At 41.8% G+C, this 12,198-nt stretch overlaps 1 pseudogene across 1 annotated transcript; it reads right to left on the bottom strand.

Annotated features, from left to right (window-relative positions):
- Positions 1–5,994: 5,994 nt before the first annotated feature.
- On the bottom strand, positions 5,995–9,466 carry LOC147328159 (N-acetylneuraminate-9-phosphate synthase-like; annotated as a pseudogene). The gene is made up of 6 exons (XR_015130057.1): positions 9,262–9,466; positions 8,939–9,154; positions 8,525–8,624; positions 7,909–8,063; positions 6,923–7,189; positions 5,995–6,729 (listed from the first exon to the last, which is right to left on the bottom strand). The product of XR_015130057.1 is annotated as an N-acetylneuraminate-9-phosphate synthase-like (transcript).
- Between the last annotated feature and the right edge of the window lie 2,732 nt (positions 9,467–12,198).

Raw genomic sequence — 12,198 nt, 5'->3', positions numbered from 1 at the left:
AAGCGTGGATTACTGTTTCAAATTGCTGTCTCGTAAGAAAGTGCTTAATTTTGGCCAGTTGCCTCAGATGAAAGAAACTAGACCTTACAACCAACCCGATCTGGCTTTCAAGCTTAAACTCAGGATCCATTTTAAAACCCAGATTAACAATCTCTGGTTTACAGAATGATTTCAGGGATTGCAAATCAACATACGGAACAGCAGTGGAGGCAGGTCTGAACACCATTACTTCAGTTTTAGAAACATTAAAACAAAGAAAGTTTAGCGCCAACCACGACTTGACGTCCTCCAGACATATTTGTAAACGATTTACAGACGACCCATCTTTCTTTTTAAGAGGAACATAAATCTGGCAGTCATCTGCATAACAGTGAAACGAGAGTCTGTGTTTTCTAAAAATTGAGCCCAATGTAAGTAAATAAAGTGAAAACAGGATAGGGCCCAGAATCGAACCCTGTGGTACTCCATGAGACAACGGAGCACGGGAGGACTCACAGTTTCCTAAGCGAACTGAAAAGGTTTGTTTTGTTAAGTAAGACCTGAACCATTTCAGAGCCACACCTGTTATACCGACACACTGCTCCAAACGTGAGATTAAAATTTCATGGTCTACAGTGTCAAATGCAGCAGTTAAATCGAGTAAAATAAGAATGACACTTTCACCAGAATCACATGATAAAAATATATCATTAAAAATTCTTAAAAGTGCTGATTCAGTGCTATGCATTGCTTTAAAACCAGATTGAAAAATCTCCTGAACATTTTGTGCATTCAAGTATGAGATCAATTGGTCATATACAATATTTTCCAAGACTTTATGTAAAAAGGGCAGCTTAGATATTGGTCTAAAGTTCTCAAACGCTGTGTTTGTATCTAGCCCAGGTTTCTTAAGAAGTGGTTGCACAATTGCATCTTTGAAATTCTTTGGAACCACACCTGAAGTAAGGCTGCTATTTAAAATGGTTAAAATAGTTGGACCTATGGTAGAAAAAACTTCTTTCAGAAAAAGGGGAGGGATAGGATCATAAGGTGAGCCTACAGGCTTTAAATGATCCACCACCTCCTGTAGCTGAGCAAGAGTAACCGACTCAAACTGTTGAAAGACAGCTGAGCAAATTGGAAGATCAGAGGGGTCAGATGTGGGCAAAATAATCTGCGCCCTAGCCGAGGCTACCTTGTTTATAAAGAAGTGCAGAAACCTTTCACACATTTACAGCGCTAATGCTTTAACGTGCTAACACGTTGACATTGTGCAGCCCCACGCACAGGGTGATCCGCACTAACTCGCTAACGGAGATTTGCAGCGTTATGCAGTTATGGCATTAACGTCATTTTAACGAGAGTAACGCTGGCAGCACTAATATTAAGTAATTCATAGTATTCAGAATACGTTACTCTCATTAAGTAACTTAACGGAATACGTTGCAAAATACATTTTGGGCCAAGTATTCTGTAATCTGTAGCGAAATACATTTTAAAAGTAACCTTCCCAACACTGGTTGTAAGGTAAGTGAGGTTCTTGTGATCTGTCACTATAGTAGGCTACTCGGCTCCCTACAGCTAGTGATGCCATTTCTCCAGCGCCAACTTCACTGTGAGCAGCCTCCGATGAGTCATGTCATAATTATGTTCTGTATGGGCATCTTATGTTTTGTGTTAATTCATATTTTGTATTAGTTCTTAGGGTTTGGTTTTTGTGTTTAGTGTTTTATCAGCCCTACCTGTGTCTGTCCTCTGTGCTCTGTTCGTGTCCCTGAGTTTGTGTTGTAAAACGGTCTGTGTGTTTCCTGTTTTACTTTGAAGGTTTGTGTCTTGTCTTGTGAATTAGGTTCAGCTGTGCTCCCCTCCTGTGTGTCATTCCCTTATTACCATGTGTGTATTTATAGTGTGTATTTGCCTGTGTTCCTTGTCGCATCGTCTGCATTACTCTGTGTTACTCAGTGTTTCTCTGCATATCTCTGTCCCTCTCTACCCCTCTCCGCACTGCTTTCTCCATGTCTTTTCTGTGTACCTTCATGAGTTATGGTTTTGTTATTATTAGCTTTTCCCAGTTTAGGTTTATGTTCATTTCTGCCCTCGCCATGGTTATTTTTCACTGTAAATAAACTCACTTGCACCTCTGCCGCTGTCTCCTATTTGGATCCTCCTTCTCACCTCCACACGACTGCTGCCCCAGCTGTGCCACCACCTGGGCATGACACAGAGTGTCTCTCTGATTTCTCAGACTTTTTATCTGATAGTGCTCAGCTCAGATCCATGCAGATGCTAAAAATGATAGCCTCAACACAGCACTTAATCTGTTATTAGACTTAATTGGCTTTTATCAAAATGTAAAAGAACCCACACACCACCTGATAACATTTACATTAACAATAATTGATTACAAACCAGTGGAGAGTAGATTTCTTCACAGACTATGTCTTTCTGAAAGTGTTGTAACTGAGAAAGAAAATAATTTGCATGCTGTTATCACTGTCAATACCCTGTACCAACACAGAGCAGAGCAGCTACCTGAACACTAAAAAAAGAGGTTGATTATGTTGTTACTGATTTTGCCTCCTCACTACGTATGACACTGGATACTGTAGCTGCTGTCAAGAATGAGCCTCAAATCAGAAGTACCTGACTCCCTGGTATAATTCTCAAAAATGTAGCCTAAAGCAGATAACTTGTAAGCTGGAGAGTAAATGGCGCGTCACAAATTTAGAAGGTCATCATTTAGCCTGCTTGTTGTTTTATAAGAAAATCCTAGAACATCTTACTATTCGTCACTGATTGAAGAAAATAAGAACAACCCTAGGTTTATCTTTAGCACTGCAGCCAGGCTGAATAAAAGTCATAGCACTGTTGAGCCAACCATCCCTTTAAATTTAACTAATAATGACTTGTCTGTCAAGGTTCTCAGTCATCCAGGTCATGAAGTTGCTTGAAGACGTTTCACCTCTCATCCGAGAAGGTGATAGGGTGGGGTGGGGCCTCACATAGGATAGGGTGGGGCTAGGTTTCACAATGAGCTCACCCAAAACCTTGGCTGATTGTGATCTACACCCATTTTCACACCTTGGCTCAGAAATTACTCCTATCCATCTCACAGATGTAACATTATCTACAGCTACTCTTTCTCCAATTGATCTTCCTGAGTTAACTTCAGTAATTACTTCCTCCAAACCATTAACGTGTCTTTTAGACCCCATTCCTACAAAGAAGTTCTGCCATTAATGAATGCTTCAATCTTAAATAGGATCAACCAATCTCTAATAATCAGCTATGTACCACAGCCTTCAAGGTGGCAGCAGTAAAACCACTGCCTAAAAAGCCATGTTTTGACCCAGTGGTCATAGCTAATTATAGGCCAATCTCCAACTTTCCTTTCATGTCAAAAATTCAGAATCTGATTATTTTTTCAAGTAACGAGTAAAGTAAGGGATTACTTTTGAAAAAAAGTAATTAGATACTGTTAATTTCCCATAAGCACGCTGCAATGATGCGTTACTAAACTGTGATTTTGTTTCTGAGAATGTCTCATGATAATGAAGTACGAGCGTGCGACATCCGTGGTAGCAACAGATGTGTGTAGATCAACAATGCATAATAGGGAGTGTGGGGGAGAGTACGACCATGCAGCGTTTAAAGCTTTAGAGTACCAAAAAGTGATAAAAAACATTGGTGTCCGCTGTACACTCTGCGTGGGAAGAAAACTTCTTTCTACAGCGAAAAATTTCCAACACATCATAGAAAAAATACAGACTAAAAGTGGTGTCAAGCTGCCCCAGAGAAAGTGATTTGTAAGATACCTTGAGAGAGAATACGATATAATAAACTCTAATTTGAAGGCTACACTCTGAGAGGTAGACTTTGTTTCCACCACTGCTAACATCTTGACAGTAAATAATAAAAGTTTTATGGGTGTAACATTTTACTGGATTCATTCCACTTAACACTGCAACAAGGTCACCCTAGCATGCAAGAGAATCAGAGGCAGCCATACCTATGATGTAAATGGAGCAGAGATTCCCATCATATGGACTTCAAGGTTGCCACTGTAACTGTCAATGCATCCAATTTTGCCAAAGCATTTAGAGTATGTCAGCCCTGGATTTGGAGTCTGAATCTGAAAATGAAGAAGGTGATGACGATGAATCAACTTTTACTGATGTCATAGAAGCTCTTTCAACCTCATCTGGTTATTCACAGTTTAGCCGCCCTCCACAGTACAGATGTTCATCGCACACAATAAATCTGATTTCAACAAGTTGACAAACATCTAAATTCCCGTGCAGACAAAAAGGCTGTATATAGGAGTAGCATTGCAAAATGCTCTGCTCTGTGGCCTAAAGCATGTCAATCAACATTAGCCTCTGAACAGGTGGAGGAAGTCAGCTGCAGGAAGCTAATGGTACCCACATCCAAAAGGTGGAATTCCCTTTTGGGGCCATTGCCAGAATCATCACAATTCCCTTGAATTAACTTAATCCCCTGTGTCTAAAAATGAGAATTAAGTGCCTTAACGAAAGGAAGTACAAATTCTTGAAAGAGTACTGCACTGTGATGAAGTCCCTGACAGTAGCTCTGGACATCTTACAAGTGGATGAGTGACCTATGGAGCTTTACTACCAATACTCACAAGCATGATGTCAAAGACACTTGCCCTGAAAGATGACCCTCTCTAGAATAACCAGATGTCATTGTAAAGGTAAGATTGCTTTGAGTGGATTTGTTGAATTTATTAGACCATTCATGGTGGGCGGATGTTACCCTTTGTTTTAAGCTGTGTGTGCAATTATAAGACAGAATAAACTAAATATCCACCCCTTGTTAAATATCAGGGATATTGATCATCATTAATCATGAATATTAATCATAATATCAACAGAAGCCTCAACAAAATTTAAATCTCATACAGTATTGAGAGCACAAAAGATGGTTTAGGGCAGTAAAACCTACAAAATAATTACAACAGCTAATTATATAGTAAATTATTGTTATTCTTAGTTGCATCATATTGTATGTTACAGGCAATCAAGACTTGTTTTGATGCTGTTCTGGATAGCTAAGAAGGACTTCTCGCAGCCGCCACTTGTCCCAAGTTTAAACTTCCTTGACTGAGAGATGAGTGTTGGAGAGAGCATGTGAAGGAAGAAGGAAAGATGAAGGAACTTCTCACAGCAGAGTGTCATAAAGTTGCTCCTGCAACTGACAATGTTTATGTGTCCCAACGGCCAGCCAGCCCAGCCGGAATTGACTTGTTTGAATTTGAGAACCAGCCCTCAGTGTATGAGCTTGAGATTCTGAATCTGTTCCCAAATCTCATAAAGATGTACATGCAATACAACACTCCAACTCCATCCAGTGCACCAGTGAAATGGCTGTTGAGTTTAGGTGGATTGGTGCTTTTCTTCGAAAGGTACAGACTATCTGATAGAAGGTTTGAGAAGCATCTGCAGATGCGATATAATCACTGTGATATAATCACCAAAAGAAAACAATAAAGCATAGGTAATTTTCTGGGTAGCCACAAAATGAGACTGTATCAACAGCCTGAATGTAGCATGCAATAGCATTTTCTGTTTTGTTAATTTGGTAAAGTTTGGGGGCAGCACGGTGGTTAGCACTGTTGCTGCCCAGCAAGAAGGTCCTGAGTTCAATTCTTTCTGTGTGGAGTTTGCATGTTCTCCCCGTGTTTGCATGGGTTCTCCTCAGGTACTCAGGCTTCCTCCCACCGTCCAAAGACATGCAGTTTGTGGGGATAGGTTAATTGATTAATCTAAATTGCCCATAGGTGTGAATGGTTGTCTGTCTCTGTGTGTTAGCCCTGCAACGGACTGGAGACTTGTCCAAGGTGTACCCCGCCTCTCGCCCTATGACGGCTGGGATAGGCTCCAGCGACTCTGAAAAGGATAAGCGGAAGCGAATGGATGGATGGCTGGATGGATTTCAGTGTTATTTGTAAACTGTTAATGAACAATCAAGAATACAGAGCTCTTTAAAGCCTTGTTTATTTGAAGTATTAAAATTACAGAAACATTTGATTACAGTTATAGCCCACATGTGACACCTGGATGATTAAGAGAAATTGTATATGAAGTCCCCTAGATGATTTCACAATATTTTTCCTGACACATGCGCTGCATACATATAGGTGTTTTGTATAATTGGGAGAAATTGTGTCAAACTGGATTAGTATGACAAATATGTGAATCTTATCACTGGTTGAGAAACTCTGATAGATGTCTCAATTTGGACAAGGCTGGTAGTGTGAGTATTTCCTCATGAAAGGCCTGTGGCCTTAAGAAAAAAGTGTTTACATTTATTCAAATTACATAAAGGTCATATAACTGCCATGTAACTTCACCCAGACATATGTTTCAAGTTCAATAATATTCACATTTGTCTTATCCCTCATTAAATGCACCATATCCCTTTCTGTTCACAAATGACATCATTATCTGTCCATTTTCTAGCTACCTGCCTATGTAACTCTATTTTATTTTCTACCCTTCTCTATTTGCCTGCCTCTCTGTCCCAATAGTTTGGGAAGATCCTTTATTCTATCATGTCTGCCAAGATGCTGTCATCTTCTTCAACGTCCACTTTGATCTTCTTGCCCACGAGCTGCTGCATATGTTCTGGAGGGATACCCTTTGGCTCACCAACCTTCACTGCAAACATGTCCAGGCTCAGCACTGTTCCTTTAGGGATTTTCACCTTAGCAATGACTGACTTGCCCAACTGGAGTAGAAAAAGAATAGAAATACATAAAAGATGTATTTTAATCCAGCTCATGTACGTTTTGCAAATTTGCACAGTTATGGATGTTCAGTGAACTGAAGAGGGTGGACGTAAACACAGTTAACAATGACTGGTTTGATAGTGTTATGACATGGTAGAATTTCAAAACTCAAGTCAAATGACTCAAACTGACCTTATCATGGCAGGTCTTCTCGCATGGTAACATTTGCTTGACTGGTGACCCCATTGCTGTTTCCACCAGTCGTATTGCTCGGACCAGTTCTGCCAGCTCAGAGGGCTCCAGGGATGCCTCATGGTCATTTCCCTTCCAGGTCTTATCTAGGGTCACATGGCGTTCCACAACTTTTGCTCCCATCGCCACAGCAGCCACAGTGATGTAGATCCCTTTCTCATGACCAGAATATCCAATTGGAACATCTGGAAATTCCTCCTGGTATTTCTTTTAAAAAAAGAAGTAGAAAATAAAAAAGCCTATAGTATTATTGTCTGCTGCACGCACTGCCTCTTTGTGTACCTGTAACTGTCATACAATACAATGCTAAGACATACACAAACAATTTAATTTAAAATCTAAACACAAGTCTGAGTATATTACAGTCAAATGTGTTGTACTGCCCAACACAATCACGGGTTTTCATTGACAGGTGTCTTCTCTCCAGAATCAGCATCTACTTTGTGATTGTGTTATATGACACTGTAAAATCATGTAACATTTAGGGGCTGGATTTGAAAGTAATTGTTTAGCTAGCTGTTGTGTACTATAAAACCGCTAATGTTTATAGTAATGTGCCATTTACAGTGCACTGGCAGTTTGTATTCTCTGTATACTACTGCAATGAAGCTTTCATTCATGATATATGTTAATCATTAGATTCTAAGTATATGTGAACATAAAGGACAGATAGGAATTGAATTTAGACTAGTTTATGTTGATCTGATTAGAGCAAATCCTTGACTCTTGGAGTAAACAAAATAGTATCTGCTGAACCTATTTCCCACTTCAAATCTATAACTAATAAAAAGCTAATATAGCTGATACAATCATATGTAAAAACAATATAAAAATATTTTCTCGTACATTTCATGTAGTTTTTGGCATATTGATTATTTCACCACATTTTACCCAGAGGAGATGATGATGATGTTCATTCATCTTACCCTGATCACACTGAGGTTGACATCTTTAGGATCCAGAGGGTAGGCGCTGGTGCACTGTAGGAGAGTAAATTTCTGGTTGTGCTCCTTTACTGTCTTGTAGACACGGCGTATGGTTTCCATGGACTGCATCCCAGTGGATACCACCATTGGTCACCCTGACAATGATAGATTTGTATATATGTAACCCAACAGACTTATTAATAAATGTAGTTAATATTTTAAGCAATAAATAAAACATATTAATAATTGTTTTATTATAGGTAAATAATTCACAATTAATTATTTATTAACCTCAATTACACATAATTAATTCATATTTAAAATGTATTATGTCATTATTTTTATACTCCCACTTGATTTATACAGCTACATGTTGAAATAGTCTGCAATACAAACAGCAAACAAACTTCCATTTACAGCTCGTTAATCCTGCCCACTTTTATACCTGTCCAATGCAGTTTCTCATTTTTCTTTTCGTTCTTTTTTTTTCTTTTTTTACAAAGGACCACACCCACCTTGTTACACAGTGTTTAATTCACTCCACACTGTCAGTTTCGTGTTTCCTTAACATTGAGGTAAGAGTGCTGTTGAGGTGTAATACAACAAAGGCCTGTACCTTTTCTGGCTGTCTTTTCCAGATATGGGAAGTTGTTTGCATCGCAGGACACAACTTTGAAGAACGGCACATCCAGCTCATGGAGAAACTCCACAGCCATCTATGAATATCAAGGTAATTGAGGCACAGAGTATCATCAGTGATCTGTGATATATGTACTGTTCTACGTGTTAGTTATGTGCCTACAGTATGAAAAAGAATGTAAACACTATTAATTCTACATTTTCAGGACAGAATTTGAAACTTTCATTAATTTCTGATGCTCTGTGCATGGTGAAATCATTATCATCATTTTTTGTACATTTTCTTCCAAGTTTTGTTTTTTTCAGGGCTACACATACATTACCGCATCAAAAGTAATAAAACATTTAAAGTGAATGTTCCTGATAATACATAGTTATTTGCAGCTCATACCTCATCCATACCAGAGGCGGTGAGAAAGATGCCGATGTCCTCTGCATACTTTTTTAGTTCCCTGTATTGATCATGACTGAACTCCAAGTGACGCTTGTGGTCACCGTACGTTTTCCCCCAGGAATGCTTTGAATTGTAGGGGCGCTCCAAGGCTCGCTTGCTGAATTTGCACTCGAATTCACTTTTCTGGAATTTGGCACAGTCAGCACCACAGTCCTGATAAGAGAAGAGATGAGAAGAGATAGCAAGGCAAGATAGTGATTTTACAGTTCAAATATTTTTTCATCATCATTCACAGGCAGACTATCACATCCTAAATTTACCTTTGCCATCTTGATCATTTTCTTGGCAATCTCAATGTCTCCCTGGTGGTTTTGTCCAATTTCAGCAATAATGAAACATGGATGGGAGCCCCCGATCATTCTGCCAGGACACAGTTCAAACTGCAGAGACATAGTGGCGACAGAAAGTTAACAGGCTAAAATTCTGAGTGGAGTCAAATTCACAGTTGAATCTCAAATGACGAACGCTTCCTTTTTTTTTTTTTTTTTTTTTTTTTTTTTTTTTTTTTTTCTAAATGACATCAGAAACAGCAGTATGCGACATTACGTGATGGCAGAGCTTCAGTTCATCCTTTGTCATTTTTTTTTTTTTTTTTTTAATAAATAGGACAGGGGGAATGAATGAGAGAGAGAGGGGGAGAGAAAGAAAGAAAACCAAAGGGGAGAAGAGACGGTGAGAAGGGGGGGGAAGAGAGAGAAAAAATAAAAAAATAAAAAACTCCTGGGTCACCTGTATGGAGAAAAAAAAAAAAACAAACAAAAACAAACAGAGGAGACAGCAAACAACAAAGAGCAACATAATAATAGAGAAAACAAAGCACCATCACAATAAACTAGCTAGTCATAGATATCAGTATTTACTAAGTAATAAACGATATTGTGCAGCACGCAAGATAGACAGCGCACAGTGTGCTTTGAGGCAGCAGCCAAGAAAGCTTTAGTCCGCGTCTGTGAATACCCATGTGTGCATACCTGTGTGGATCAGCATGCTTGCATTCCAAAGGTTTCTCCATGTAATGATCTGCTAGGGAGTGTGGGGGGGCCACAGCCCCGTCCTCCAGGGTGTGAAGCGGGTATGGAGGAGATCAAAACTCCAGACATCCAGAGGCCCCCAGAACACAAGAGACCATGGAAGACCAACAGAGGGGCAGCCGCGCCACTGTCCCAGTAAGAGCTGAGGAGAGTCCCAGATGAGGGCTCGCCCAGCAGCCGCGGAGCAGAAGTCAGGGGGAGTTGCAGTGACGCGCCCGTGAGCTCCGCCGGCCCCCAGCTGCGCCTGAGTGACCGAGCCCTAGGCCGAGAGGCTGGGGGCACCCCACCTCCAAAGGGGCTCGAGCGAGCCCCAGGCCCCAGGCCCCGACAAGCGGCCGCCAAGGAGTGAGCCGGTGTGTACCCGGACGCCCACCCCCAGACACAAAGAACCACCAACACACCGACACCTGAGGGAGTCCGCCACCGGCAGGGGAAGTGGTGGTGGGTGGAGATAGGCCTCCAAACCTTGGAGGGCCTGAGGTGTCCCCAGAGAGGTGGCGTCTGATACCCAACCTGACATATAGACACAGACATACAGGCACACACAGACACAAACATCCATTCCCCCCCTCATGCTCTCATATGCACTCACTCCACACTCAACCAACGTGGAGACAGACATAAAGAGACGCTGTACACACAATCACACTCCCCAAGCGTACTCTACAAACCGGGTCTAGGTACCCTTGCCCCTGGAGGGGGGAATTGCACCCAGACCCAGGTGGTGTTACCCTTTTCCCTGCGGTGGGGAGAGGCAGACCACCCCGACTCCGCAGCAGCAGGGAGGCCCCACACCCCAGACCGCAGTCGGACGGCCAACTCCTCCTACTAGCCCTCCCGCTCCAGCAGGCCGCAGAGAATGGGGGTGGGAGAAGACTCCAAACCTCCCTCCACCCGCTCATTGTAGTGTTGATGCATATGTGTTCTAAGGTGCAATTAAAACCCAGGAGGGCATGGAGCTACCTGCCAAGGAGCAGCAGGTAAGCGCATAGTCCCTCCTGCTAACCCTCAATGACTAAGTGTATTTAAAATTGAGAGGTGGGCAACGACGTCAGGGGTGAGGTATACACCCTGATGGTGATTTGGACTCCGTGATTGTGCCCACCCCCAAGATCCTATATGTATGTGTAATGAGAGTGTGAATAATGTGAATGTCTAAGTTGTGGGATAAAATTGAGGCAGAGGCAGCCAGAAGGGGACGGGGGGGGGGGGGGGGGGGTAGCCTCCTCTGCACCCTGGTGACATACCCCCACTCCAAGGCCCTGCATGTGTGGGTGGTTGTGGAGGAGCGGGAAGAGGGAGGCAGCTGGAGATGGGGAGGGAAGGAAGGGGGGGGCAGGTAACCCCTCCCTGGGGCCAGCTCCCCCGCTGACCCCAGTAGGCACTCCCACCCTCCGCGACCCGCCAGGGAAGGGGGGCCCAATGACGAACGCTTCCAGGTTGAAAGAAAGAGGAAGATGCTGTTGGACACATTGCTACTTATAATCCTGGGAAGGCCCGCCTCTGCAACACCTAAATTTGCATGTTATTCAGGTTTGACTTATACACCTACTGTTTGTTTTTTGTTTTATTTTTTTCTATCCATGAGAACTAGCAGTGGTCCGTTTCTTCTGCCCAGATAGATCGTTGAGGATGACTGGATGATCCTGTATCTAAATAGGTCATTTAACAATTTCTGCCAAATTTCAATCAGGCACCATGTTTCCTCCATAAATGGTGCTGGTCTTGATAGTGTGGAGTGGTCCTTGTTTGTCATCATTTCTACAGTTGAGCCTTTGTGGTTCTGTATATGTTGCTGCAGTTTGGGATAATCGGTGTAATCGCTTGCTGTGTGGTGTATGAATGGCAGAACAGATAGAAACAGAGGCTACAAGCCTGATTGCACGACTGAAGCATTTTGACGCAGTTTGTTACCAGTTTGTTAGCTAAGCTCTGGCTGGTGGGTTGAGATTGACATGCACTAAGCTCTATCATTACTCCGGGTTTCTGGTTCGCTTTGTGTTGTGTTAGAATGCCATCTGTGCAGATGTGTACAAAAAACTAAAGTTGTATTAGCAGTATGCTACAGGGATTTATGTCCTGCATGCATTTTCCATTCTACTATTTCACTCTTGTGCTTTGTGCAATAAAAACAAAAGACATGCATAAGGCATGCATTTTGCTGAA

This window comes from Aulonocara sp. 'chitande type north' Nkhata Bay, linkage group LG6 (assembly GCF_057382095.1).
Source record: "Aulonocara sp. 'chitande type north' Nkhata Bay isolate Kocher_YH1m ecotype deep benthic linkage group LG6, A_spYH_male_GT1.1, whole genome shotgun sequence".
NCBI lineage: Eukaryota > Metazoa > Chordata > Actinopteri > Cichliformes > Cichlidae > Aulonocara > Aulonocara sp. 'chitande type north' Nkhata Bay.
The sequence above is the reverse complement of the archived record's forward strand: the minus strand, read 5'-3'. Positions and strand labels throughout refer to the sequence as shown.